A 26689-nucleotide genomic window follows, 5' to 3' on the forward strand; every position below is an offset into this window, starting at 1 on the left:
ATTTTTTGGAATTTAGCAAGTACTTCGCCTGTTTTGTTTCCAGGAATTCCTTCAGTCTTTCATTTTCCTAGGGTTATACAAAATGTTGAAACTGCTTTTGTTACTTGACATTACAACTGTAGGAAGTAGAAAGCCTGGACCCTGTCTGCTGCTTGAGCTGGTCTAACGTATCAAACTAAAATATCTAACCTTAGCATATCTGTTTCCTAGCCAGGTAACAGTTTGCTTATTGTGTTTCCTCATCTGAAAGTAAAAACATAATTTTGAAATAGCTTTGATTTTGAAAGATTAGACATATTTTAGAATCAAAGAGGTAACAATGTTTATAGTTTGAAGATCAGAAATTTAGGATTTCCTTCTTAAGGATACAAAAGCAGCAGAGCTAATCAAAACAGGATTCTAACCTTAAAAGGATGGGAATTCATGAAATGCTAATGTCTTTCTTGGATGACATCCCATATCCAGAACTGAGCTCCAAATTTGTCAATTAAATGTGTATGATGTGTCAATTAAAACTGAATGTAGCATTTAGTTGGTTTCTGATTTTTGCTGGTTCCCAGCTGTCATTGAGTCCCACTTATTTGAATAGACTTAACTGTGAAAAAATTCTATTAAAAGCATTCCCAGTTTGAATTTGCCCTACTTTTAGCAATGAATCTGTCACCATGTCCATCTGAATCTCAGCAAGTTTTTTCTCCTATTTGTTTTCTTCTAAGTGTAGCTTTCATGGGAATTATTTAATTATGGGAATATCAGAAATGTAGTTTTCTTGCTAAGGAGCACTGTGGTCTAGCAAAATAAGTTTCTGGTCACAATTCTCTTAAACCACACTGGATAGTGATGGGAGTTGGGGAATTATTTCCCTCCCTAATTTTCCAGGCATTGAAAAAGAGAAAGCTCAGCAGAAATTAGTTTGAGGAAAAACAAGGCCTTCTGGGTTTGATTGTTGGGTTTCCTTGATAAAGAAAAAAAAAGGAACAACAAAAAAAGAACAAGCAGATTGGACCATGCAGAAAAATGGAAACCAGCTTTTCTTGGGGAACCGAGAAATCCTCAACAGCCTTCTCTGTAATCTTTGTTAATGAATTCAAATGTAAACCTTTGAACAGTATAAATTGACCTTTTTTTTTTTTTAAGATAAAAAATACATAACTACAAGGAGTAAACAAGGAAAGAAAACTATGAACCCTTAAAGAACCCTAAAATAAGTAAGCAAAGGCATACAAACAGCCTGTAGAGATCTTGCTGTGTTGGTTTTGTAGCAGGCACTTTCTTACTACTTCATAAACCATTTTAATCTTCTAGAAATTCTCATCCACATAAAATTCCCATCATCTTCATTAGTGGTCCATTCTCCCACTGCAGATGGTTACATTTTTATTACAGGAAATTACTTCTATAGGACACTCCATGGAGTAGTTGATACAGTAAATGTGTAACATACAGGATTAATTCATTGCATAAAACTTGAATTTACTGACTGTCAAAAAGTTGCTACTTCTTGAAGCTAATTCTTGGAAGGATATTTTTTGCAAGGGATTTGGTACTAAGTTCCCCTGCACTTCCTAGGCAAGTGCTGACTTGCCAAAGGCTATTATACAAAGCACTGCAAAACTCATATGAGATTTTGTTTTTTCATCACCTGATTTATTTTGGAGGATTCAAAACCAAATGTAAAGAGTAAACAACAACGTAAGAAATTAATTTATGGCATAGTAATGAAGGGTCTAAAATGAAATGAGAGAACCAGTTTTCATTTGCAGGAAGAACAATTTCCTGACTACAAAGATTTTTCCAGTGTATTAGTGGTGCAAAGGGGCTTTGGTATGATTAATATGTGGTAACACTTTAAGGAAATTAGTTTTTGGGACATATAGACGTACCAAAGTCCAACAAGCTCGAGAAGACTAGAAGTCCGCTTAATGAACCACTTACGATTTTCTTTTCTGAGGGTGTTTTTGGCTACAAGCTTGAGCAGCTCCAATGCCAGATTTCATAATCCATCCAGGAGGCATTAAAGTTTACCAGGCATGGTTGAGCCAGTCATGAGGTATAACTCAGCCTTGAGTACCAACAAAATTGGAGTTTGACAGTGGTGTAAAGGGAGATATGTTGTCTTTTGGTGGTAAAAGTGAAATGATAACTTTCCTATATGGTAAATCTGTCATCGTGATAAATCAAGTATAGATGTTGCACATCATATAATCCATCAGCTTTGCAGTGCAGAACAAACCTCTGCTCTCAGCTTTCAAGGGCCTATGCTGGTGATGGCAAGGTTCAGAGCACCGCTCTCAGGAGGACACAATTTTCCTAATCCATCTGCATCTGTTCTTGTAGTTCTTTGGGGTACGGGAAGATGAGTGGCCTTCTCTGGGTTCGTAAAATAAGGGGAAAGCTAGGTAGTCACTGCTGAGGTCAGAGATCAGAAATACAATTAGTACATGATGCTGTGTCCAGTTTGATTAGTGAAAATTTTGTCAGAGGCTTCAGTCAGAGCAGAATTTGCCTAGTTATTCTGCAAGCTCTTACCAGGGGCCAGATGGAAGTGATTTCTTTACTGGCACAGGCTTTCTAGAAATAACTAGACAAGCAGACAAGAACCTTGTAACTTATAAATAGCATCACATAATGAAACCAGCATTTATTTTTCCTAATTTTGATTTCTGATGCTATTAAAGTACCAGAAGACTTTCAAGCAATGTATTTGTTTTTAGAGCTATAGAAGGGCACTTGGATATCAATCGAAAAGGCTTGGAAGAAGAATAGGGGCCAGGAATTTGGTTTTCTCCCCATCAAGGAGAGTAAGTGAGGTTTGACCTCCACGGAGGTAGGAGGGAATCAGTGCAGCTTAGAGGAGTCCCAGTCTCACTTGACTCTCAGGAATCCGACATAATATACATAATGCCAACCAGGAAGGCTCTCAGAGTTTTATCAACAATCCTAATCTTGTGTTCCATGCTATGAGCCTCTCTATATCCCTGAGGAATTCTCTCGCTTCTCTTCCCTGTCAGTTGAGGTTACCCAAAACTTTACATTTTTTATTCTTTTTTTTTTCCTCACTTATTTTTGCCACTAAAGAAATACGTTTGTTATGAGCCATGGAAATGGGAAACATGATCAGAACATCAGCACAGTTAGCCTCCCACATTTACAGTCCTATAGCTAACTTCATAGTGCTTACATTGGCATCCTTCTCACTCCCCTCCATTTTGGGGAAATCGTAATGGTGTCTGTGAGCTATACAAAAGAAAAGATGTTTTCTCTCCACCTTGGGCTTTTAATTTCTGTTTATCTGCACTAAACCCTATTCTTCCTGTGAGGTAAGCAAGTCTAAAGGTGTATAGCATTATCTAGTTCATCCTGGGAGATGGGCCAGTCTTTTTGCCAGAGAACTGGGAGGTTATTCTGGATCTTATCTTGTTATTACTAAGCTAAGCATAAATCCACATCTATTTACCACACCATTAAGATACATATTTTGATGCTTTTATTGTATTGTTCAGAATGGAAATGACTCCTTGGTAGTGTAATACATCCTCTAATGGATCCAGGAGGTCAGACTACTGCATAAGTTTGATTTGGCTACATGCCTAATATATGGATTTGTTTCCTATAACTTTTTGTGTTTTAAGCAGAGGATGTAGGCTTAAAAGAAATATGAGGAGATGGACTGTTTGGGATGCCATGGTAAGCAGAGTTAGCATTTTCTTGGTCTAGAATGCCGATTCTGCCAAACCATGTGAAATGATACCTACTGGCTTTACAGAGATTTTGGTTCACTAGGCACCAAGATAAAATCATTAAATTAAATCATTCAATGTGGAACAGAGTTGGTATCTCATAAATTGGGCTGTAAGGAAATAAAGCAAACAAGCATTTATTATTTATGACATTTTAGACTTAGTGGAAATATTTTTGTTTTGTACGTTTGTTGGTGGTTTTTTTTTTTTTTTAAACATCAAAAATTGCCTCTGTGGAAGGCCAGTTTGATCAGGGAGCATGTAATGGAACAGGACTGGTTTTAATATTAGTTCAGATTGAATCCAACCCAAGTGATCAGTATCTTAACAGGATGAATATCTGACATTTAAAGATGGTAATTCATGTGACAGGAACTGATGGTTTAGTTCAGTTCTCAGTGGACTAATTTTGCATGAAAATAGTATTTTCACTAATTGATTCATCTCAGATAAGTGAAAAAAATGTGGTAAATTGGTCATATTAACCCAGGAGAAGCTGATATGCACTGTCTATTTGTAAATGTGATATTTATATTAATGGCATGGCAAAGAAAGCCCACTGCATGCTAAGGGTATCTAGTTTTCTGGACACATATTTAATGAAAAAATAATTCTGCATATTTTTTAACCTATATTTAAGGAAAAGAGACTTATGACATTGTCCGGTGTGAGTTCGTCAGCGTTTCCTGGTAACTTTTGAACAGAGGCACGTAAAGTTACAGGAGATGTATACATAAGGTTTCTTCAGTTGTCTGTTTGTGCAGCAGCTTATGTCACTCTGCAGGCATTTAAAGAACTGCAAAGAAAAATTGCCAAGTGCACTACACAAAGCTGAATTGTTAAGCAATATGGAAATACAAGTCGGATATAAAAATGTATTTATTTGCCAGTATAGCCATAAGTGTACGTTTTTCTTGTCCAGGTGCTTTTTCTTAATAAAGATGATAAATGTCTTTTCAGTATTTCACAAATAAAAATGAAATGCCTTTAGTGTATCATCCTTTTAGAGGCTCTGTTCAGTGCCATGCACAATAAATAAAGACTAATAACCAAATACTTTTTTATAGTTATTTTATTGTATACCAGTTGAATAGTAGTATGTTTGTTCCTGAAGCTTGATACTTGTGATAGTGGTATTTTGCATATGTCATCTGATTTTGTCAGAGAAACAAATTAGCACCTTGATTGCAGAATTATTAGTGATTTTTCATTTCATCCTCCAGTTACAGCTCTTGGACTGAATAAGTTATTTATCATCCTGCTACCTGACAGAAAGTTTAAAGCAATCCTACCCCATTTATACCCAAGGCATGGCTAAAACTTGTTTGGCTGTTCCCAAGGAGCAGATATAATGTGCTTTCTGGTTTCATAAGTATGGCTAAATCCAGATCCCTTTGTAGTTCTTAAGCATGTACTGACTAGCTGAAAATCCTGTAATGAAGAATCACATCATTCGTTTAATTGGTGTTCTACATGATAGAAACAAGGGCAGATGCAACTCCTTGCTCTCCCCAGTAAATCCAGGGCTGTGGAACATACTTTGAAGTAGTGACAGTTTTATGTCCTCTGGAGTAGAAATGAATTACTCTTCCTACATCAGATGAATTAGGGTTTAGAAAGTAATGTAGTCTGCCTATGTAGCCTAGAAGTCAGCAATCAAAAAACTTAAATTATGTAGAACTAGTAATTTTCTGCAATCTTTCTTTCTATTGATTCCAGTGATAATTAAATGTGAACCTTTTGGCAGTTTTTGGAACATTTTAATCATTAAATTCTATGGTGGCAGATTGAAGGTATGTATGTCCAGAGGTGAAAAGGGCTTTTATCATTACTTTGCCTGAGTGGGTTGAATATGCTTGCTGACATTGTTCTCGAGGGTAAAAGATGATTTCTTTCTTTTACTGACAGGAATATTTTACAGGCCCCTGACAAACCAGAACTCAGATGTCCTTGATATATCACTTAAGCTTGGTCCACTCTGGCAAAACTTTCTGATCTGATATTTTTGTTTTAGCAAATTCTTCTATTGTAGCATTTCATTCAAACTGTCAAATTATCTTTCTGAGCACGTACAGTAGTGCTAAAATACATGGGAATCAATCAGTAAACACTTGATTTTTTTTTTTTTAATCTCTCTAAAATGTTTTGTTTGAAATAGGAAAGCAATTTTCATATCTAGCCTTAACCAAGTTAGCAATTGCTCTGGTCAGTGTTGAAGAACATCCTTTTTAATGACTTCTGTAATACCACCGTTAACTAAAATACTGACACCTCACTGAAATACCACCTAATTTTTCATTGGTATATAGCTATAATGACCTAGTATGCAAGATAATGTCTCTTGTCTAGCTGTTACTACTTATGTGAATGAAATCCACTTGTTCACACAAGTCCAAGTCATTTAGGATTGTGACCAAACCTAAATATCGCTAGAGGAGGTAGTACTAGTATTGTAGTACACAATTTGCTGTATCTAACACTCAAAGTATAGTACATGGTTTATAGGCAAAATCTGTTTACAGTATGAACATGCTCCTTGGATCACTGAAATTTAGTCGTGATCTGTTTTGTCCTTCATTGAACTGGCTTTTTAAAGACACACAAATGTCAGTGAAGTCAGAGCATGGAAATGCTAATGAATGGCATACAGGGAAACTTTTCATGTTCAGTGCGGAATAAAATTTACTTACTCCTTCAAAATATTGGTTGCTATTTCAATATCCCAATCTTTATTAGAGAAGCTTGTTTAATTGCTCAATTTGTTGTTATGCAGGTGGTGAGGGTAGCTGTGAAATGGACGACTTTTTTGTTTTTTGATGTTTGCTCTGCACTAAAGTAATGCAGAAATTGGGGAAGGTTGCAGTTCAGAGTGCTGCTAACCTGATGTCTCTAAGACATTTTCAAGAATACTACATATAACAAAACAGGCAGTTGCAAAGAGACTTTTTACGTTTTCTAGTGCTACGGCGTATGGTAGGATTGTGACTTATATTGCTAATAGTTATTTTATTATGTGGTTTCCAGAACAACCAACTTGAAGATATTCTTCAAATTGCTTTGTAGAATGGCAAGCATCCTTGTCTTTCCCTTTTTTAGCCTTTTTTTTTTTTTTTTTTTAACTTTAAAGTTTGTATCAACTGAATAGGTATGCTTAGATTGCAAGAGGAAGATCTTTTTGACCTTGACAGAATCGATTTCCCTCTCATTTCAAGAATGGTTTAAATTGTACAGGGAGGTTTTGAACTGAATGTCATACTCCCTGCTGGATAACGTCATTGCCTGTGGACTGGTGAATTACAGATTTCTCTAAGACATGAAGAGCATCTCCTGCTATATTTCTGGACTAGTCAATATACTGTTCAAATGCAAATTGTGTATATTATTTTAACAATTATAATATTTTAATATTATCGTAATAAGTAATTCTCGTAGCAACACTACAGCTAAATTAGTAATATAAAGTGAATGACTTGCTTTTGAAAGTGGAGGTTTTATCTGTGTGCTGTTCTTACAGGCTCAGTCTCTAAAGACTAAATAAGATCCCAGTCCTGCAGGATTACTTGTGTGAATAGTGTTCCTTCCATGTATATCTTCTCAGGATAAAGCCTTTGTTTGTAATTTCTAGGGCAGGAACCATATCTGTCTGTTCGCTTTTTGATGCACCTCCACTGTGAATGCATAACTAGTAATGTTCAATTTTAATTCCTCGTGAAAGCAATGCCTCCAGCTATGGCCAACGGCAGTTTTTTTTTTTTTCCATGAGCTAAATCCAGAATAAATGGGGATCAAGTGTTACAGAGGCTTCTAGCAGATTAATCGCATCCTCTTTTGCCCTGTGAGTTGTCTTGTTTGCAGCCTGGCTTCACAATGGACTCGCCTGTAAGAAATCAAGAGCTTGGATCTCTATTGCTCCCAAATCACGCTTCCCCTGGTCACAGGCCTCCCTATCTAATGAAGCAGCCTGCAGCTAGTAGAAGATGATGAGATGTTGATGTGATTAACCAAAGCAATTGTGAAAAATCTCTTTCCCTTAACTCAGTGGTGGCAGCTGGAAATGTTTTTCTTGTCTGTTCCAGTAGCTCTGGTCCATGCAGGCATCTGGTGCCAGGCCTGGGGCTGCAGGTGTTACGCTTCTGTTACAGGCAAAAGGAAACTGTTGGATATTGAGCTCCAAATTTAGTTTTAGCCTAACTGAAGTCTTAACTTTCTAGTCACAGTACCGCATTTACATTGTTCCATCTCTGTGATTATGGTTATTAAGCAGCTAAGACAGATTTTCTGGTAGATGTTCCCTTCTGCGGTGCTAGGCCCACCCTTCTTTCAGAGGCCTGGGCCCCCAGGCTAGGGGTGTCCGTGCTCCCAAGGAGAGCTAGGGGGTGAGGCTGAGGGGAGTCAGTGGTACTGTGGCATGAGGAACAATTTCATGCAAGTAGAGGTAGTCCCTTACTGCCTCCTCATAACTCCACTTGCAGTTCTTTTTGTAGATTTTCCTACCGCAGTTGGCTTGCACATTCTTCATTGATTCCTCTTTCCACATTACACTTCCTTTTCTGTTTGTTACCATTAAAACTGGCTTTACTTGACTCATTCATTTATATTGTGATTTGTATTTACAAGGTGATGTCTGTGGTATTTTCTTCTACCTGTACCGTGCTACACTTTGGTTTTATTCTAGGGCTATATACAGTTTTGTGATTTGCCATGATCCTACAGTTAGTAGTTCACACAAAAATTCAGGTTTTGTTTTCATAAGCCTTAGAAATGGGAAGGAAATTTGGAATGAAAGAGCTTTCTAAATATTGAGGTTGCATCTGATAACTGATTTTTTTAATACCAGTACAGGCTTTCATGTGAATGCACTGTGTTATTTATTTTTAGATCAGTCCATGCCTGGCATCCAGTAAATGAGCTTAGTTAACAGCACTGCATAAGGAAATCTGGTGGGACTTTTCCTGAAGGAGATGATAGTGAGGTCTTCCTGCCCAGCAGGCATACTGCAGTCACTTTTGTAAGAGGGTTTGAACAACCTCCCTTCTGCTCCATACAGCTGGGATAGACTGAACAGCCAGGAAAGGCAAAAGCACCAGAGGAGTTGAAGGAGTGTCTCCTGGTGATTGCCTGTGTTTTATGTTGCCTGACAAGGAGCCAGTACCAAGCGTTCTCTATCATCTTAAGGATCTATTTAAACTAGAGCACATCCATAGTAAATTCACATCAAACAGTGGTACCATCTGTGAGTGGTACAGATGGCCTGGGGAAAGGCAAGGTGCGTACCCTCAGATGCAGGTGCATGCCTGAATCACAAACAGTAGGTGAGAGAAACTAAACTTATAACCGGATTTTTCCCATTGCTCCATGACACTGATGAAAAGCTCTTCCTGGAGTAGAGATTAAAAGTAACACCCTGGTTTCCAGAGTCGAAAGATGGCTGGCAATTTAAATGTCGTTTGTTCACTTTTACTGTTATTTCCATCAATATATCCACTGTACTGTTTTTGCTTGTTAGAGATGCATGCTATAGGAATGGTAACTGGAAAATGCTTACCAAAGCAAGCAGTCCATTCCTTTGCTCATGCAAATTTTCCCCAGTGAGATAATAAAATATACGCTAAAACTTCAGTGATCATCATTATAACAAAGTCTTTGTTAAAATAAGCTCTCTGAAGATTTACATGAACAATTGGTTCAATAAATCATATTTTGTTTGTCAGGTCATATTTCTAGATTTGTTAAGCTCATCCTTGATGTATTTGCATGTTTTTCCTTTTAAATTTTGTTGTTTTATGCTTTCTCAGTGTTGGTTCGTAAAGTTGCTCTCTTTAATAGTAACTACATGAAAGTTTGAAATCATACCCATCAAAAGAGGCCTCTTATACAACTGTTAAGTTTGAGGAACTGTTTTTTGAAGCTTTCAGGAATTAAAGCTATAGTTCCTTTTTTTAAACTGATGAAGTTAATTGATTTATGCTCACATTTATTATAAGTGAATGGGGCATCCAGTATGAGAGACTGAACATCATACTTGTGTGAATAATTATCAAAATGCCATTTCAGACATTTTAGAAGACCACATGGATATTTAATGTTAGAAGAAAATTTCTAAGAAACAGAAGTTTCTAGAACTTCTGAATGAGGCTGAATGAGGTCTGTGGAAAGAGTTTGATCAAATTTACCGTCTTGCTCACCTCTCCAACTTGTCTGTTTTCCTGAAGGAAATGATGCTTGCTTGTTCCAAAGAAGACCCCCACACAAGAAATCCTGCCATCAGTGAAGTAATTTGTAGGCTGATTTCCTTTGGCAGGGCCAAAAGATAGTTCTTATTTTCTCGTTTGTATTGTTCCTCAGCAAATTCTGAAAATGTGTTTTAAGTTGCGCAGCCTCCATGGAGCAGTATTGCAAAAGGTCATTTTCATTGTTATGACAGGTGTGTGTGCTACCATTATAAGTACAACTGAAAGACTCACTAGTCTTTAGGAAAAAGCTAAATTCGGATAAAAAAAATTAGCACATGAGAAATTACTTGCAAAAGTACCGTGTTAGAAGAAGGTAATTTAAGCAGCAGAGCAAGGCACTTAGGAGTTAGAAAGCATCAGCTGTGGTTGCCTGTGTCGTAGCAATGAATAGCCAGAAGTGTTGTTTCCAAGGTGCTTGGGCTCTGGCTTCTGCAGCTCAGTGCAGTGCTGTTCTTCACCCACTGCTTCCCTGTGCTAAGTCAGAGAAGCTCCCCAAAAGCAAGGCTGGAGAGGGCGGAGGGATAAGGTGGACAAGTGCTCGGGGTGACGGTCTGGGCAAGGTGTGCCTCAGTGGGTCATTCAGTCTCCCAGTCTCCAGCCCAAGCACTTCCAGATTGCCGTCTGTCTGTCCTGCTTCTGGAGACTGTGTTGGACCAGGACAGAGTGTGCTGGTAGAGGTTTGTAGGTGCTCAGCCTGATGGGAAAAAAACTGCTTTTGGTTTTTGACTTATGTAGCATTACCGGGAAAGATCATAGATAGGAGGGATCTGTGTGTTCTGTATTTATACATATATATATATATATATATTTATATATAATGTAGAAAGTTTGTGCTAAAGCAATTTCCTGACATCTGAATTATTAAAAAAATAAATAAATAAATGAAAGAGAAAGGAAATGAGAGAATTTAAAAAAGGAATAAGCTCTGGGCTTGCATTACAAATTGCTTGAAGGATGGGAACTCAAGTTAGACAGGTGATGTAAAATTCAATTAGCATCTAAAGCAACCATTTAACCGACCATTTAATTTATAATTTTCCAACAATGTGAGATGAATTTATGTGTAGTTTTGACTGGCATCTTTCTAATGTAGCATCTATGATGCTTTAGGTGTATCTTTGATGCTATTACCCAAGCTGTAATATAAGAGGACAAAAAAGGGAGGTTTCTTAAATTAAGCTCAGTTTCTCTTTTCATGCCACAATGCTGGATCTCTGATCCAGTATTTTGTACCATTGTTGTGTTGGTTGTATCTCCTGCTTTATACTGCAACTATATTCTTGCTGGAACTATGAAACTAAGTTCTTTCTTCTTGTCTCTGTAGGTCAAAGAATTCAGGCTTCTGGTTTTTTTTTCTTTTTTTTTTTTCTTTTAGAATTGCATAAACAGTACAATATATATATCTTTTAAAGATATGGAAAGACTTTTATGTATTTTTTTAACACAACTTCTTGTTCACGGTATTTTTTGAGCATTTGTTTGCTTCACTTCTTATATTTCAATTTTCTTAGGGTAAAAGTGATAAGAGCAAGTTGAAGTTTCTAGCTATTGTAATAACAGATTACGGAAATAGTTAAGCTACATAATCTTTTTTTTTTTTTGCAGATTTCAGGTGATTTTTTTGTGAAGGACTTTGTTGGAAAGGCCGTGTGTGTCAGAACATGAAAGCAGATACTTAAAAGGATTAGGTGAAAAAGCAGAGGAAGGCTTTATGGAAAGGAAGCAAATTATCACTAACAGCTGTGACAAAAGGTACTAGAAAAATGTCAGAAGTCTTTGCCATTCTGAGTCAGAGCTTAAACCTGAATGCAGTTTGTGTGTTTAGGAGTGCTTTCTCTAACAGTTGATAATAAAGACATTTTTAAGAGTTACAAATAATTTACTGTCTTTCAATTGGAACTTGATAACTCTAGACAGATAACAACTTTATATCTCTTTATACACTTGGAATATCCAAGTGCTTTGACATACACAAAAAGCATTACATTTTGTATTTTTGCAGGACTGTACATGCTGTATTTTCATCTAGCAACCATTCCTAAGTAGATTCAGATAAATAAGCAGGTACAAACAATAAATTCATGTCAGTTAGGTAAAGATATTTTTTGTGTTTCTTTTTCATGGGTGATGTTTTGAATGACATAATTCTCAGATAGTGTCCTCTGCAATGGAGTCATCAAAAGCTTATTAAGTATTACAAAAAAAGCTTTTTTTTTTTTTTTTGAGTGGAGGTTAATTTATAATGACCCGTTGGTGTGCACATCAAATGCCTTGTGCTGAACCGATTGGTCCTACTGATTAGTGAAGACTGAAAGTGGATTTTTTTGAGAGCTAATCATGGCTTAGACATTACTGAGTTCAGCAGTAATCTGTCTGCATCGCACTTCTCTCTCTTGCCTCCCACTGTGATTTAGGCTGAAGAAGTGAATTTAGATCTGCCAAGATGATCTAAAATGCTGAGTGTTTTTTCATAAATTTAGATGTGTGGAGATTCAAGCAAATTACTTCACTATCTTTTACCAACCACTGTGAACAGAAGTGGGATAAAATTTGAAAAAAAAAAATATATCATAGGATTATAGAATCATTTATGTTGGAAAAAGACCTTCAAGATCATCAAGTCCAACCACCAACCTGGCCTACCAAGTCCCATCACTAAGCCATGTCCCTTAGTATACATGTCTCTTAAATACCTCCAGGGATTGGGACTCCACCGCCTCCCTGGGCAGCCTGTTCCAATGCTTGAACACCCTCTCAATGAAGAAATTCTTCCTGATATCTAGCCTAAGCCTCCCGTGGTACAACTTGAGACTGTTTCCTTGTGCCCTATCATTTGTACCTGAGAAAAGAGACCAACGCACTCCTCGCTGCAGCCTCCTTTCACAGAGTTGTAGAGAGCAATGAGATCTCTCCTCAGTCTTCTCCAGCCTAAACAACCCCAATCCCCTTGGGCACCCCTCATAACACTTGCTTTTTAGTCCTCTCACCAGCTTTGTTGCTCTTCTCTGCACACACTTGAGCATCTCAATGCCCTTCTTATAGTGAGGGGCCCAAAACTGGACACAGTACTTGATGTGTTTTAATGATGTGTTTTTAATGATGGTTTTTTTTTTTCTTTTCTTTCATTCACACTTAAGTCATAAAGAGTAGAGCAGAGGAAGAATCATTCATCCTATTCCCTATATTCTGTTTATAAGCATCAAGTAGTTGCCATTATTCAAGTCAATATACTGAGCTAGGTAGATCCCTCCTCTTGCCCTGTGCCCATGTGTTCTGTATTCTTCACCAAACTAGCTTAAAAATTGTGATGATCCTCCTCTTACATAAATGAGGAAGTTTTATGTTCTGTTCTAAACTTGCAAGGACAAACATTTAATTGGCAGTTTCCCAGACTACCCTGGGATATTTCTTTCCCCCCAGTAACAGCACCACTCTAGATACTCTGTTTTGTTGTTAATCAACATTACACATTTCTATAGCTTAGATTTTTTTCTGTAGTCCTACATTTCACCCGTGGAAAATGCATTTTTAGTTGTCTCATATCTGCAGTTTGTTTTATTTTAGCAGCTGCCTGAAGGTTTGACAAGTTTTTCCATAATGCAATGCTTACCAAAGGTAAAACATAGAGGTGAAATACTCACAAATGATGGATTAGTAATATCCAGAATTACTGATGAAAGGGAAAGAAAGTGTAACATTTATCACAGTTTACTTCTAACTAAGTGTTGCTCTGTTAAAGATTAAATTAATGTCTGCTGATTTCTTTCACGTTGCTTTTTCTTCTTCTGGTGTACAGCAGTGGTAATTTTCAGTTGAAGGAAATGAACCTAAAGCTATTATCAAAAAGTACAGAATTTAGTATAACACAAGTGGATCTTTGAAAATAATGTATAGAAAGTTACAGGAAGAATATGGGGAGAAACAAAACTGGGGGGAGTGGCTGGTTTGCCAGAGAGCCATGCAGCCACCCAGAGGGCTGGAGAGGTGGGCTGACAAGGACCTCATGGAGCTGAACAAGAAGAAGTGCACCAAGACAAGCTGGGGGACGCCCAGCTGGAAACCAGCTCTGCAGAAAAGAACCTTGCAGTCCTGGTGGGCACCGAGTTAAACATGAGTTAGCAATGTGCACTTGACACTTAGAAGGCCAACAGCCAGGAATACCTGGCTGCATTAGGCAAAGTATCACCAGCAGGCTGAGGGCAGTGATCCTTCCCCTCTGCTCAGCATTGGTGAAGCTGCACCTGGAGTACCACATCCAGTTTTGGGTCCCCCAGTACAAGAGACGTGGACATCCTGGAGAGAGTCCAAGGTAGGACCACCAAGATGATCAAAGGACTGGAGCCCCACTCCTACAGGGACAGGCTGAGAGCTGTTTAGCCTGGAGAAGAGGAGGCTTGGGGGGGATCTTATCAGTGTATATTGATACCTGAAGGGAGGGTGCAAAGAGCACGGAGACAGGCTCTTTTCAGTGGTGCCCAGTGGCAGGACAAGAGGCAATGGGCACAAAATGGAGCACAGGAGGCTCCCCCTGAACACCAGGCATCACTTCTGTGCTGGGAGGGTGCCTGAGCACTGGCACAGGCTGCCCAGAGAGGCCGTGGGGTCTCCTCCTTGGAGATCTTCCAAAGCCCCCTGGACATGGCCCTGGGCAGCCTGCTCTGGGTGTCCCTGCTTGGGCAGGGGCTGGGGCAGGTGGGCTCCAGAAGGTCCTGCCAGCCTCGGCCATTCTGGGATTCTGTGAATAATGTATTTTAATGTAAGGGTGTTTCATTGAATGTGGTAGGGAATAATTCTCAAACCCTTACTCCAGAAAAATATGTTCTTAACCAAGGGGGCTCAGCTGGCATTCTTTAAATGCTTGTAATTTTATAAAACTGTTCAGAACCTTGAGGTTGTTCTTTCTGTGTTTTAGTTTATTTTCCATCGCAGATAATAAATTACAAAGCAAACATTTAAACCTTCCTGTTAAGTGCTGGAAGAAGGATAGAATATATTGTATTATCCTGATAATGTACTGTACTTGTTACCCCAGAAACTTCCTACTCAAGATAAATGTGTTGCTTGGAAATCAGTTTTCAAAGTTATTAAGATTAAGTACATGCAAATATGTACTTAGCAAGGGAGTGATTGGAGAATAAAATTTAGTTATGACAGAGTAAGTCCTTTTGTGTATGTGGTTCTGTAAGATTAGTTTATTTTTATCCATGGACTCTCATGAATAGTTTACAAGGAAGTAGAAATAATAGAAATGTTCTTTATAGGTGGGATTATTCTGCTATTCTGTCCAGGTCAGCAGCAGCAGAAGGATTAAAACACAATATTTGAACATGAACACCTACTTATTTTATAAGAGGTTAAAGGAATGAACCTGGGAGTGCAATAATTATTTTTCTTCTTCTCTCAGCATAGTGGAATGCTTGTGACATTAAACTTTTAGAGATAACACGCCATTTAATGAGAGTGTTGCTGAGGCCATGGGAATGTTGTGTCAGTTTACACAGACATGTGGTACATGGAAAGAAGTGGAATTGCACCACTTAATGAAGCCTTCAGAGAAATTATTACATTTCTAATTTGGTAAAGTGTCCTTGGGAAAATGAAGACAGATTGGATTTTGTGTTGCAATAAATCAGAGTATGCTAGAAACAAACTGAGTTTCGAGTCTGCTTTGAAGAAGCTAACTACAAAGTAGTACAGCTTTGGAGCCTGGGTGCTGGTTGGATCATCTGTCACCCCTGGAGTTAGCAATTGGGCCTTATATATCTAAAAGATTCCTTACCTCACGTTTACCAACCTAAATTATTGTCCATTTGGCAGTTAGCACAATGTAGAAATCTTCACAGTTGCAATGAACTACAGTTATAAAAGGAAACGCAGGCATGGGGGTGAGCTGTAAATCTGTTAGTTTATGTAGCCAACTTCTGAAGTGAGTACTCTGCATTTATTTGTTTAGGTTGTGCTAGATCTTGGAAGCAGTTGAAAATTTGCAAGTAGTGCCAGTGTTGTGTAGTTACCACCTTGGATCCAGCAATCCAAACATTTCAGGGATATTACACCCAAACTGCTAAAAGAAGAACTGCAGATTTGGAAGTAGGTGGATGGTATCTGCAGCTGTGAATCAGAGAGTGTTTGAAGAAATCAAAACACAATTTGAGTAAAGATTTTTGAACTATTCTGGAAGGGCAGCAAAATTTACTGGGTGGAGACAAGTATAGGGAGGGATCAGAAAGCATACTATAAACAGAAGAATGAAATGTGTTAGAGAAAGCAGGAGTTTGGTGATAGCATAACTGATAATGTATCTGAGCTGACATCTCAATGCTTTACTGCAGGAGAAAGCTTTCAGATCTAGTTTTTTGTGTTAACGGTTATTGACTTTAAAAAATAGCTAAATGTGCATCTTAATTTATTTTCAAAGGCAATCTGTAATAGCTTGTCTACCAAGTAATCAGGAAAAATAAAACCATGCAAGTTTTAAATAGGGTAAGTCTCTTTTAAAGTTTAATTTTGCTAGGATTTTATTAATATGTCTTAGCTTTATGCAAGACAGTGACTAACTGAAACCCATATGTTTATGAATGCCAGAAAACATCTGGGAAAAGCTGATTGGAAGAGCATGTTATGGAAGTATGCATAACAAATTATAACATAACGAGCAAATTGAAAAATTAAGTTAAGTATCAAGCAACCAGACTGAACTCTGTCTTTCTTCAATCCTAGATACTGCTTCTGGATCTGCACTGGAACAGACTCCGCCTTATTAGAGGTTGGTGGCTTCTCTTTTTTTTTTTTTTTTTCCCAGCATCCATATCGGATTAAGTTTAAGTAATGAAGTGAAAGAGAGGATCTTTTTATTAACCTCATTGTTTATTAATCTTGATGCAGTGAAAAATGTGGTAAAAACACCGCTAATTCAGAAATTTATGCTGGAGTAATATGCAGAAACAGTATTTTTGACCTTAATGTGATTAATTTTTAAATGTTAGCTATATCGAGATACAACATTTTGACATCAGGTCTGCATGCAAGGTTTTTTGATTCAAAGACTTCTCTAGTTTGAACTGATATTTAATATGTATATCTATAATTTCCTTCTTGAATGTTGGAGTAGAGATGGGATCTACCATGAAAGCCACACCAAAGAACATTTTGTATATATACCACAGAAGCATAGAACCTGATCTGTACTTCAGTTGATTATTCAGAAATGACCTACTGGGCTCTAAAAAATATGTTTGAAAAATGTAAGTTGGTACCTGGTGACCAGATTACAGCAGGATAAAGCCCCTCCTGACCAGTCTGTATGTAGATATCTCTGGGCAATAGGAAACCCATAGCTCAGTGATAAGCTCACTATATGAAGGAAGAATAACCTTGGGCTACCTATAAAATCATGTTACGCTGCAGTAAGCAACATTACTTGTCTCTGATGAAGCTACTCTGGTAAGACAGACACTGAAATAACAGTGGCAGCTCAGCAGGGCAGAGGAGTGTGCTTAGATTTTCATTAGGGGTAGGCAGGTGTGATTTTTTTCCCCTATAGTTCACTTAAAGGTTGTATTAAGTTAATGTAATATTCCTAGAAGTATCATTCAAGTAAGAACATAAACAAGAGACGTTTTAATACAAATTTGGAAACAGATTTCAGAACATGCTTGAAGTGAAATCCACTCTCCTGTAATGGGACAGGACCAGAGGAAGTCATGGCTCCTAACCGCAAAACACGCTTTGTTGGCTTAAAGTTGTTTAGCGCTGACATTTTTACCTTTGGCATCTTTTACCTTCTCTAACGTCAGTAGGTTATGCTGCTGGACAAAGAAAACATGAGCGTAGGGTAGTGCTTTGATGAATCCTGAAGGTATATACCTCCAACCCTTATCCTTTTGGGAGTCTGAACCTTGGTAATATATTGACAGATGTTTCTGTTGGACATTTGTATAGTACTGAACACAGCGGATCTATGCAATATACACAAATAACACTAATTCTTCTTATGATGCATTGCTTTTTTTTTTTTTTAAATATAATTAACCTTGTTTTTCTGTTTCAATATCTCCTTGCTTTTCTATTTCACATACTGCTTCAGTTAACTGTAGTATAATGAACAAATTAGTGTGGGTGACACATGGCAAGCAGACTTTCATAGCAGTTCTGCCCTCTGCACTTATAAATACACCTCATTCTATCTTTGTCTATGTTGTCCATGGGGCAGGTGTTCGAGGAACAAATCCTTCATTCCTGAATCCTGTTTTTCATCTGAGATGAGGTCCATCAAATCTCTCTCCTCTGTTTGAGAAAGGTGTGGCCAGCTTTGTTGCAGTGTCGCATGTGCTCAGTTTTTCCATGTATGTGTCGTCAGACCTTCCTTACTAGCAACCCCGTAATTGGCTTGGTGCATGCTGTTATTCTGTTATTAAAGCACAACCATTCCTGTGCTTATTGTTCTGAACGAACGAGCTTGTGATCCCAGGAGCAGCTGGATATACCTGGTGCTTTTTGTCTTCATTCAGAATGGCTGCTGTCTCCTGCTGTTTCTAATTTATAACTGCCATCAGTATAGATGAATATTACTTTTATTCTGTGGCTGAAAAAGAAGCAAAATGAAGGATGAAAGTCCTTATAGAGGAGGGGGAGGTGGAAATGAAGGATCCTGCACTTCACTGGAGGTGGAAATGGGGGATCCTTCACCTCAGGGCACCTGCCCGCCGGTCCCTCAGGTCATGGTGCGGGCCTGGGTTGCTGCAGCATTCCTCCAGGTCAGGTGTAATGTCTGGTGTGCGGGTCCCTTTGGGTGCTTTTCCCCAGGGAAGGAAGCAGCTGGGATTATGAGGCTGGTCTCTTGCAGGGCTCTTCCCTCGGCCTGCAGAGAGGGAGCAGGCCGTGTGGTAAGCATACCGCTCAGGTGGCCAGCTTTCGACAGAGCCTGTCACGTAAGGCAGCAGAGAGGCTGGGGGAGGGCAGCGCGGCCGCAATGCTCCCTCATCGCAGCCTGCCTTTTGCTCTGTGACCTGATGGGATCAGACAGCCTCCTGTAGGACTTGCCAGGCGTCTGTGCCAGGCTCAGACCCAGAGAATTGCGGAGCTGTGCTGAGCCGTGGCAGCGGATTGCTGTCTGGTGGGGCTCACTGGCTGGCTGCAGGCAGCGCGAGGTGCCTGACAAGCACCTTGGCCGCGGGCTGAGGCAGAGATGTGACTCCGTGATACGACCGGGCAGGTTGGCCCTCATCTGTTCGAAGGGAAGGTTGAGAGGCAAGTACGCTGTCTGGTGGGTATTCAGCAGGAGTTATGGGGCTGTGCTGTGTTTCCTTAATTACTGCATCAGCTGTAGAATCTCACCCAACAGAGCTTTTTTGAAGGATGCTATAAGCTAATGAAATATCCAGACGGAATTCTTCCACTATACCTGTATTTCTATGGTGCAGTATGGTATCTTTCTTTTAAAATCAAGCAGTGTAATGTCCAAGAAGTGTGAAAGAGTTAGATCTGTGTGTGGATGTAATCATTGCTTCACACTAAACACTTCTCAACAATCTTGCAGAATTCAATTTGAATATGCTCAAATGAGTAGAAGCAGTTTGAATCAACATTTTCCTGGGAAGGCCTTCACAGGATACATTCTGCTTATTATACATTAATTTCTATATCTGTGCAGCTGGCTTTTATATAGTAAGCATTACATTTATATTACTGAATTATTTGAAGAGCGATGCTCTTAGTAAGGCACAAACAAAGTACAAAGGCCAGTCTGTTTTCCACATAGTAGATTGTTGTTGAAGAGTTTGTGCCAGCCAGTACAGAGAGTGCAATCGTGTCTTACTCCTCTGAAGAGTGATGAATTACTCAACTGCTTCAGCTCCTGCTGCTCTACATTCTTACCCTTGAATTGCATTGTTGAAGTGGCCTGCTACTCCTCACTGAGCAGCCTCTGAAAAGAGAATATTCTTCTACTGCAACTGGCAGAAATATAAATGTATAGCACTGTCTTCATGGAAGGTCTTCACCTGTGAGCTGTTTTGGATCTGTACCAACTTTTCCAACAGTGTAGTTAATTGTGCCTTCTTTTTTTTTTTTTTCAAGAAAACTAACAGATTTTTTTTAACAGCTCATTTTCAGCAAACGGCACTATGCATAGCAGTGTCTACTGAAACTCTTGTGAATCTGTGCTATCCATTGAAACATTTCGATACTCCACATAATTTATCTTGCCATGTTTCTGTTCAAAAAATTTCATCTAGTGTTGTCATTTCATCTGTTGGTTGATACAATAGGGACTGGAAAAGACAAGATATTTCCAACTAAGATCACTTCATACAAATGTATTTCTGTCTTCAATTTCTGTCTTCATTTTATTGTAAAGTAGGTAGCACTATGGGCCTTGTACAGTCAATCTGCTTAAAATGTTTGTGTCTGCAGATAAGTAGGTGTTTTAACGTGGTTTCCACTCCAGTTTCTTAACATGCCTCAGTACTGTTGCAATTCAGGGTTGACCCCTTGGGTTTAAAATATGACTGACATGCTACTGAAAGGCACCTCCTGAGTGCCACTGCCACTGGCAATGAATCCCTTTGATTTTAGTAGGAATGATATTGAACCATAGACGTAGCTATAGAGAAGTATTGGATAGAATCATTATCAAAGCAGCAGTAACTACAGAGATTCAAGCATACATGTCTTAATCAGGGGAGTGCAGAGAAGTCTTTTCTAGGCTGGGTTACAAAAACTGATACCTCAGAGGAAACAAAGTACCTGTAATGACAGACTGTGCATGCAAGTCCCTGAAATAATCTATAGCCCTTCATTTGTGACGGGAAATTAAGCTGGTGTCTTGCTCAGGGGAAGTGCTTGTCGGATAAACATAATTTATTGTAGATTAGGAGATGGATCTCTGCAGATGATCAGAAGCTTCCCTTGTTCACCTCTCATCTCTCTGTGCTCCCTAGGCAGAGCCAGCTGAAGAAAGATGATCCAAATGTTTGTTTAGTCAACTTCTGGTGTTAATGCTGGGGTTGCTTAACAGATATAACATCTTATTCTTGAGGAAAGAAGGATCTGTGTTGGGCACTTACATCGGAGATGTGTTGAAACTTATTTGAATTAAGACAAGAATTTAAGGCAGTTATCTCTATGTGTTGCTAATGTTTCCAAATAAATAAGAGATTCATATGGCTGAAAATACAGACACCAGAGAAGTTATTCTTTCTGTCAACATTGAGGGGCATCCAGGTGCTGTCTCCTGCAACAGGGGAACAAAATCAGACCCAAGATGATAGATCCTTACTAATCTTACAAATGGGTAGTGTCAGCTCTTTCACTGTATCTGTAGCCAAAGATCAGGATATTATGCATTACCACATTAAATGTCTATAATAAAGATGTTTTCCCTGTTGCATTAAGGTATTCATTTGTCTTAATTTTCCCATCTGCTTTTTCTTCTGATGCAGGGATTTGGAGCACAAAGCATAAATTAGTTAGTTATGTAGCTGGAAAGGAGCAAACCCACAGAAGCTATTCCTTTAGAATAATCCAGAAGGTTTTGGTTTTGTTGAACTACAGCTGTTTCCCTTTATCCTTTTTCTAGCTGTGTCCATAATACTTTAGTAGTAGGTTGTGCTCCACATCTTGTGGGGTATATGTGGCATGTACCAAAAGGTCTTGCGGGACTCGAACATCTTAGGTATGTGTGTTTTTCATTAAAAAGAGACTAACTGTGCAAAATTGCTTCCTAGAGTTTCCTAGAATTATGCAAAACAGTAGTTACTTGTGGATTTTAAAGCATGCACAAAAAAAATCCCTAAACAACACAAACCATAATACTTTCCCCAGTAATTTCTGCAGATACAGACTTTGATTTGAACTGCATGTTTGTGTTTGTTTTTTTTTTTTTTTAATGACATCTCATTAAGATGCTCCAGTTGTTGATTCTTGCACTACTAAAAATGCTCATTAACTATAGAAGGACTCTAGATGAAGAGATCAGAGATTAAAGTTTACACTATGGACTTTTAAAAATGATGTTAGATAAATCCCAATCTGTGTTAAAATAAAATATGTATTTAAAAAACAAAATAAAGCAAAAGCATTAAAACATTATTGATAATATGAAAACTGTTTTTGTCAGCAGGTGCTTGTGGAACATGCTGTTCTATCTTAGCATCTTTTTGTATAAACCAGATAGGCTGAAGTTTTTGATATCTTGCCTGAAGCAAGTTTCAAGAATGTGACTATCTAATGTCTCTAAATATTCTTTAGTCTTTAGCATCCTCTTGAGGTGTTGATCCAAGGACCAAGTGCAGAATACTAGTAATGACTTCACTAATGTCATGTACTGGTCCTAATTATACCAAATACAAAGACAGCTTCCATATAATTCTTAGGATAATTATATATTAGTATGTAATTCTCCTACTTGCGTCTCCAGGTATGGCAGTCACTAGTTGTGCTAAAACTTCACACCAAAAGCATATGTTCAGCTAATTTCCTCATCCTTATTCAGTTTCTTTCAGGACTTTTTGGGATACAGTTCTCCATTTTATGAATCAGATTTTGTGCTAATTCTTAAAATATAATACCTTCCTAAAATTAAAAAAGGTTAGCAGAAACATATTTCCTGATAACTGGTTAAAATTTGATCCAAATATGTATTATAAATGATTCACTAAGGCCCACCTGTTGAAGTAAAACAGTTATTGTTACAAGTGCTCTTCTACACTGTGCCAGTGCCTCACCACCCTCTGAGTAAAGAATTTCTTCCTAATTCTAATCTAAATCAACCCTATTTTAGTTTAAAACCATTTCCCCTTGTCTTGTCACCAAACTCCCTGACACAGAGTCCCTCCCCATCTGTCCTGTAGGCCCCATGCTGTAAGGTCTCCCTGGAGCCTTCTCTTCTCCAGGCTGAACAACCCCACCTCTCTCAGCCTGTCCCCACAGGAGAGGTGCTCCAGCCCTCTGATCATCCTTGTGGCCCTCCTCTGGACTCGTTCGAATACTTCTATGTTCTTCTTGTACTGGGCACCCCAGAGATGAAGATTTCAGTGGTCACTGCTGCAAATTAGATTAGGGATCACTGTGCTACTAATGAAGTAACCCAGAAAAATCTAATATTAGTTGGAAAAATAATGTTACAAGTTCAGCTTCTGGATACCCATCAGGAGAGAGGCCATCTGCTGTCTGCTCTGTGCTGTGCTCATGGTGGGAAGAACTGTCTTGGTAGCTGATGGGAAAAGAGCTGAGTGTGTTTTGGCAGCAGTCAGGTGAACTGCTAGTTAATGAATCAGAAAGGTGTTTTTTTTTTTCATCTACAGGTGAGGCTTGCGTTAGTTGGATCTTCTGATGTTCTTAATAGATTTGAGTCCAGCATCACCAGAAACTCTAAGTCTAGAGCTGGACACACTTCTCATCTCAGCAGTGGCAAAGGAAATCTGCTTAGCCAAAGAAATGTTGTTAGCAGTTGTCTTTTCACTGCAGAGGCATAAGGGTCAGTGGCATGCAGGGACAGCTTGTTTTTACTAGAGACAACTTCATTTCGAAACTTAAATTTATTTTTAAAACTGTCAAAAATAGATACTCAAAGTATGAAATGGTGCAGGATATTTATGTATACTGCTTTCAGGGGTAGACATCTAGATGGTACAAGCGTTTCCTGTCTCCATTTTTCTCTTGGGGATTTTTTCTTCTTGCTCCTCCTTTCTATAGCCCCCATTTTTCTTAGTTCATTTTTTTCTCTCTCACTATTTCCTTCCTTCTGGAGTAATTAGGTCCACTGAAATCCAGCGGTCATTAACCTCACATTAGAAACAGGATTTTAGCCAGGATCTTTATTGTCTTTCCAGCTAGCTTCTTAGGCTTGCTTAAGAAGGAAAAAAAAAAAAAGATGCCTTCTTTTAGGAAAGCTCTAGAAGCTCTTTCACCATGTCTGCCTCTTACAGTTTTTATGAATTCCTACCAGCCTGTTCATAACCCTAGCAAAATGTGCCTAGCTCATTAATCCTATAACCAGTGAGCAATCTTCCTGTGTAAAAATGACTTGAGCAAAGCAGTGGCGATGGCAGGCCCACTATTTACCACATCTCTTGACTTGGTCAGCATAGGAAGAAGAGAAAATGGCAGCAAATTGACACAGTCCATATTGCATTGTAAAAATGTTCCTCCTTCTGTTTTGTGACAGAACTTGAGGATGAAAATATTCCTCTAAATGAAAATATTCTTCTGTAGCCACAATGCGTGTTTGAGTCAATAAAATATTTAATCTTAATTTAAAGAGTAATAGAAAACATACGCTGGAAAAGTGTTGTATGTTTCATTTTATTGTGTTTAGGGGATTCAGCTTTATTTGTTATTTAAATATATTATGAAGTTTAAACTTACACAAAAGCTGTGGCCTATAGTTGGAGTACACCTATAGCTTAAGCTATTGAACTGTGCTCCCATTTTCTAGCTGCGCCCATGTGTTGTGTATATTCTGTGTAGATGTGTATGTGTGTGCACTTTTCTATCTGGGCTTCATGAAATTCCTTTTATCAGTTTCTGTAGTAAAATTCAGCCAGTCAGTACTGGTTCAAACACTTCTCCTTGTGTGGAGAAGTCCCTGAGGAGTAGAAGATATGTCACTGAGATTTCAGGCCTACTGTCAAAAAAAAAATAAAATAAAATCAAGTATTAAAGTACCACATTGACTTAGGTGATTTGGTGAGTTACTTCACTACAGATAACCAGTTCTTTCAAAAATTGTTTGGAGAATCGTATTTAAGGTGTGAGAAACAACCTGTGTGTTTCTGAGCTATCTTCCTCTTTTGCTCTATAAAACGATGGGAAAATATACTTTTTAAAGTAAGTGATGTTTTTGCAGGTTGGGAGCGTAAAGTTGGTGTTGGTTCTGTGAGCATCATTTTTATCACAACCTCTGTTTTGACAGGAGACTTTAATTTAGCTTTGTGCATTCGTTTCATGAAAGGAATTTGCATGTAATAGCCAAACTGCATCTGGGAAATTGTGACAGGAGCAATCACATAGTGAGTGACTTTATGGGAAAAACAAGCAGCTCATTCCCAGCAATATTCCTTGACTTTGAATGATGCCTTTCAGAGTGGGACTGGGCCAGGGAACATGGAAATTCCCCATGAGAGGTGCCGGGAGGAGGGTAGTGTCGGAGGGCTTTTGGAGAGAGGTTTTCCCTGACGGTGTGCCAAAGTAGACAAGAAGAGTTGTCCGTCCAAAGTGCTGAGGTCAAACCCTGGGCCAGTTATTCCTCAGGGGTATAACTAAGGACGGAACAAGCTTTCAAATGGGTTATAGGAGGAAAATATTTATGCAACTCTGGATTTTAACTGTGAAAATTTCAGACATTTGTGATTTAAGACCAAAGCAGTACACCCTTGGGGAACACATGAAAGAGATAACATCCTTATCTTAGGATGGGTAAGACAGGAATTCTGTTTGGCCTTCTCTTTCCATACAGACTAAAACTTAACTTGTTTATATTCATGATAAAATTTAAGAAAGTAGTGAAACCCATGGAGAGACTACAGAGCAACTAATAACATGGGTCTCTTAGCTGGCTTGTGAGCTACTGATGTTCTCTGTTCTCTGTTGCGCCCATATATATCTATGTAGAAGCAACACTCAATTTTTATTCAAACTGCTGAGTCCCAGAAGCATGTGAACATTAGAAGCTCCCAAAAGGATAAGAATTTAATCACCCACATAGACTGGTTTCTATTTAGATGAGGGTCTAGAGTTATTTATGTGTGTATATATATATATATATATATAAATACAATTCAAACATTTTTGAGTTTTATTTCATGCTTTGTGTATAGTTACATACACGTACATGTATTATATATAAAAAACTATCATTTGTAAGTTATATATATAATTCAAAACACAGAAGCACAGAATCATAGAATGGTTTGGGCTGGAAGGGACCTTAAAGCCCACCCAGCTCCAACCCTGTGCCATGTGCAGGGACACCTCCCACCAGACCAGGTTGCTCTAAGCCCCATCCAGCCTGGCCTTGAGCACCTCCAGGGATGGGGCATCCACAGCTTCTCCGGGCAAACTTTTTCAGCACCTCACCACTCTCTAAGTAATGGATTTCTTCCTTATATCTAATCTGAACTTCTATTCTTTTAGTTTAAAGCCATTACTCCTTGTCCTATCGCTACACCCCCTGACAAAGAGTCTCTCCCCAGCTTTCCTGGAGACGCCCTTTAGGCACTGGAAGGCCGCTCTAAGGTCTCTCTGGAGCCTTCTCTTCTCCAGGCTGAACAACCCCAACTTCCCCAGCCTGTCTTCATAGCAGAGGTGCTCCAGCCCCTTGATCATCTTTGTGGCCCTCCTCTGGACTCATTCTAATACTTCCATGTCCTTCTTGTGCTGGGGGCCCCAGAGCTGAACATTCATTATAAAATACACTTTTAATATATTTTAATTAGATTGAGCCAGGTATTTATGTTACATACATCAATAAATTTGATAAGCTGTTAAAATTTTCATAGATGTTGTGTTGCCAGCACCATTAATGCAATGTAGCTTTAATTCAGTGTAACATTTTAGCTTGTTTCCTAAGGAAACAAGGATTATGCAGTCACTTTCTGTCTGTCAGTCTGCTTTGTAGTTTGAACTGCCTTTCTAGCTCCTGCAACATGGGAAGGAAGTATGCCAATCTTGAAGATAATTAAGTTCTTACAAGTTTCTATATATCTGTAGCTAAGT

General features: G+C 38.6%; 1 protein-coding gene across 8 annotated transcripts in view; it reads left to right on the forward strand.

Moving 5' to 3' along the window:
- The window catches only part of CNTN1 (contactin 1), a 251175-nt gene that overhangs the window by 55000 nt on the left and 169486 nt on the right, over positions 1–26689 (forward strand). For 4 of the 8 annotated variants that reach the window (XM_083820839.1, XM_083820838.1, XM_083820835.1 and 1 more), the window contains 2 exons: positions 11579–11725; positions 16694–16739. The gene's annotated coding sequence lies outside the window, so the exon portion shown is untranslated. Of the gene's footprint in view, positions 1–11578; positions 11726–16693; positions 16740–26689 lie in introns of those variants that run through there. The other 4 variants (XM_083820842.1, XM_083820841.1, XM_083820832.1 and 1 more) reach the window with 2 other exon arrangements.

Source organism: Anser anser, assembly GCF_964211835.1.
Source record: "Anser anser genome assembly, chromosome: 1".
Lineage (NCBI taxonomy): Eukaryota > Metazoa > Chordata > Aves > Anseriformes > Anatidae > Anser > Anser anser.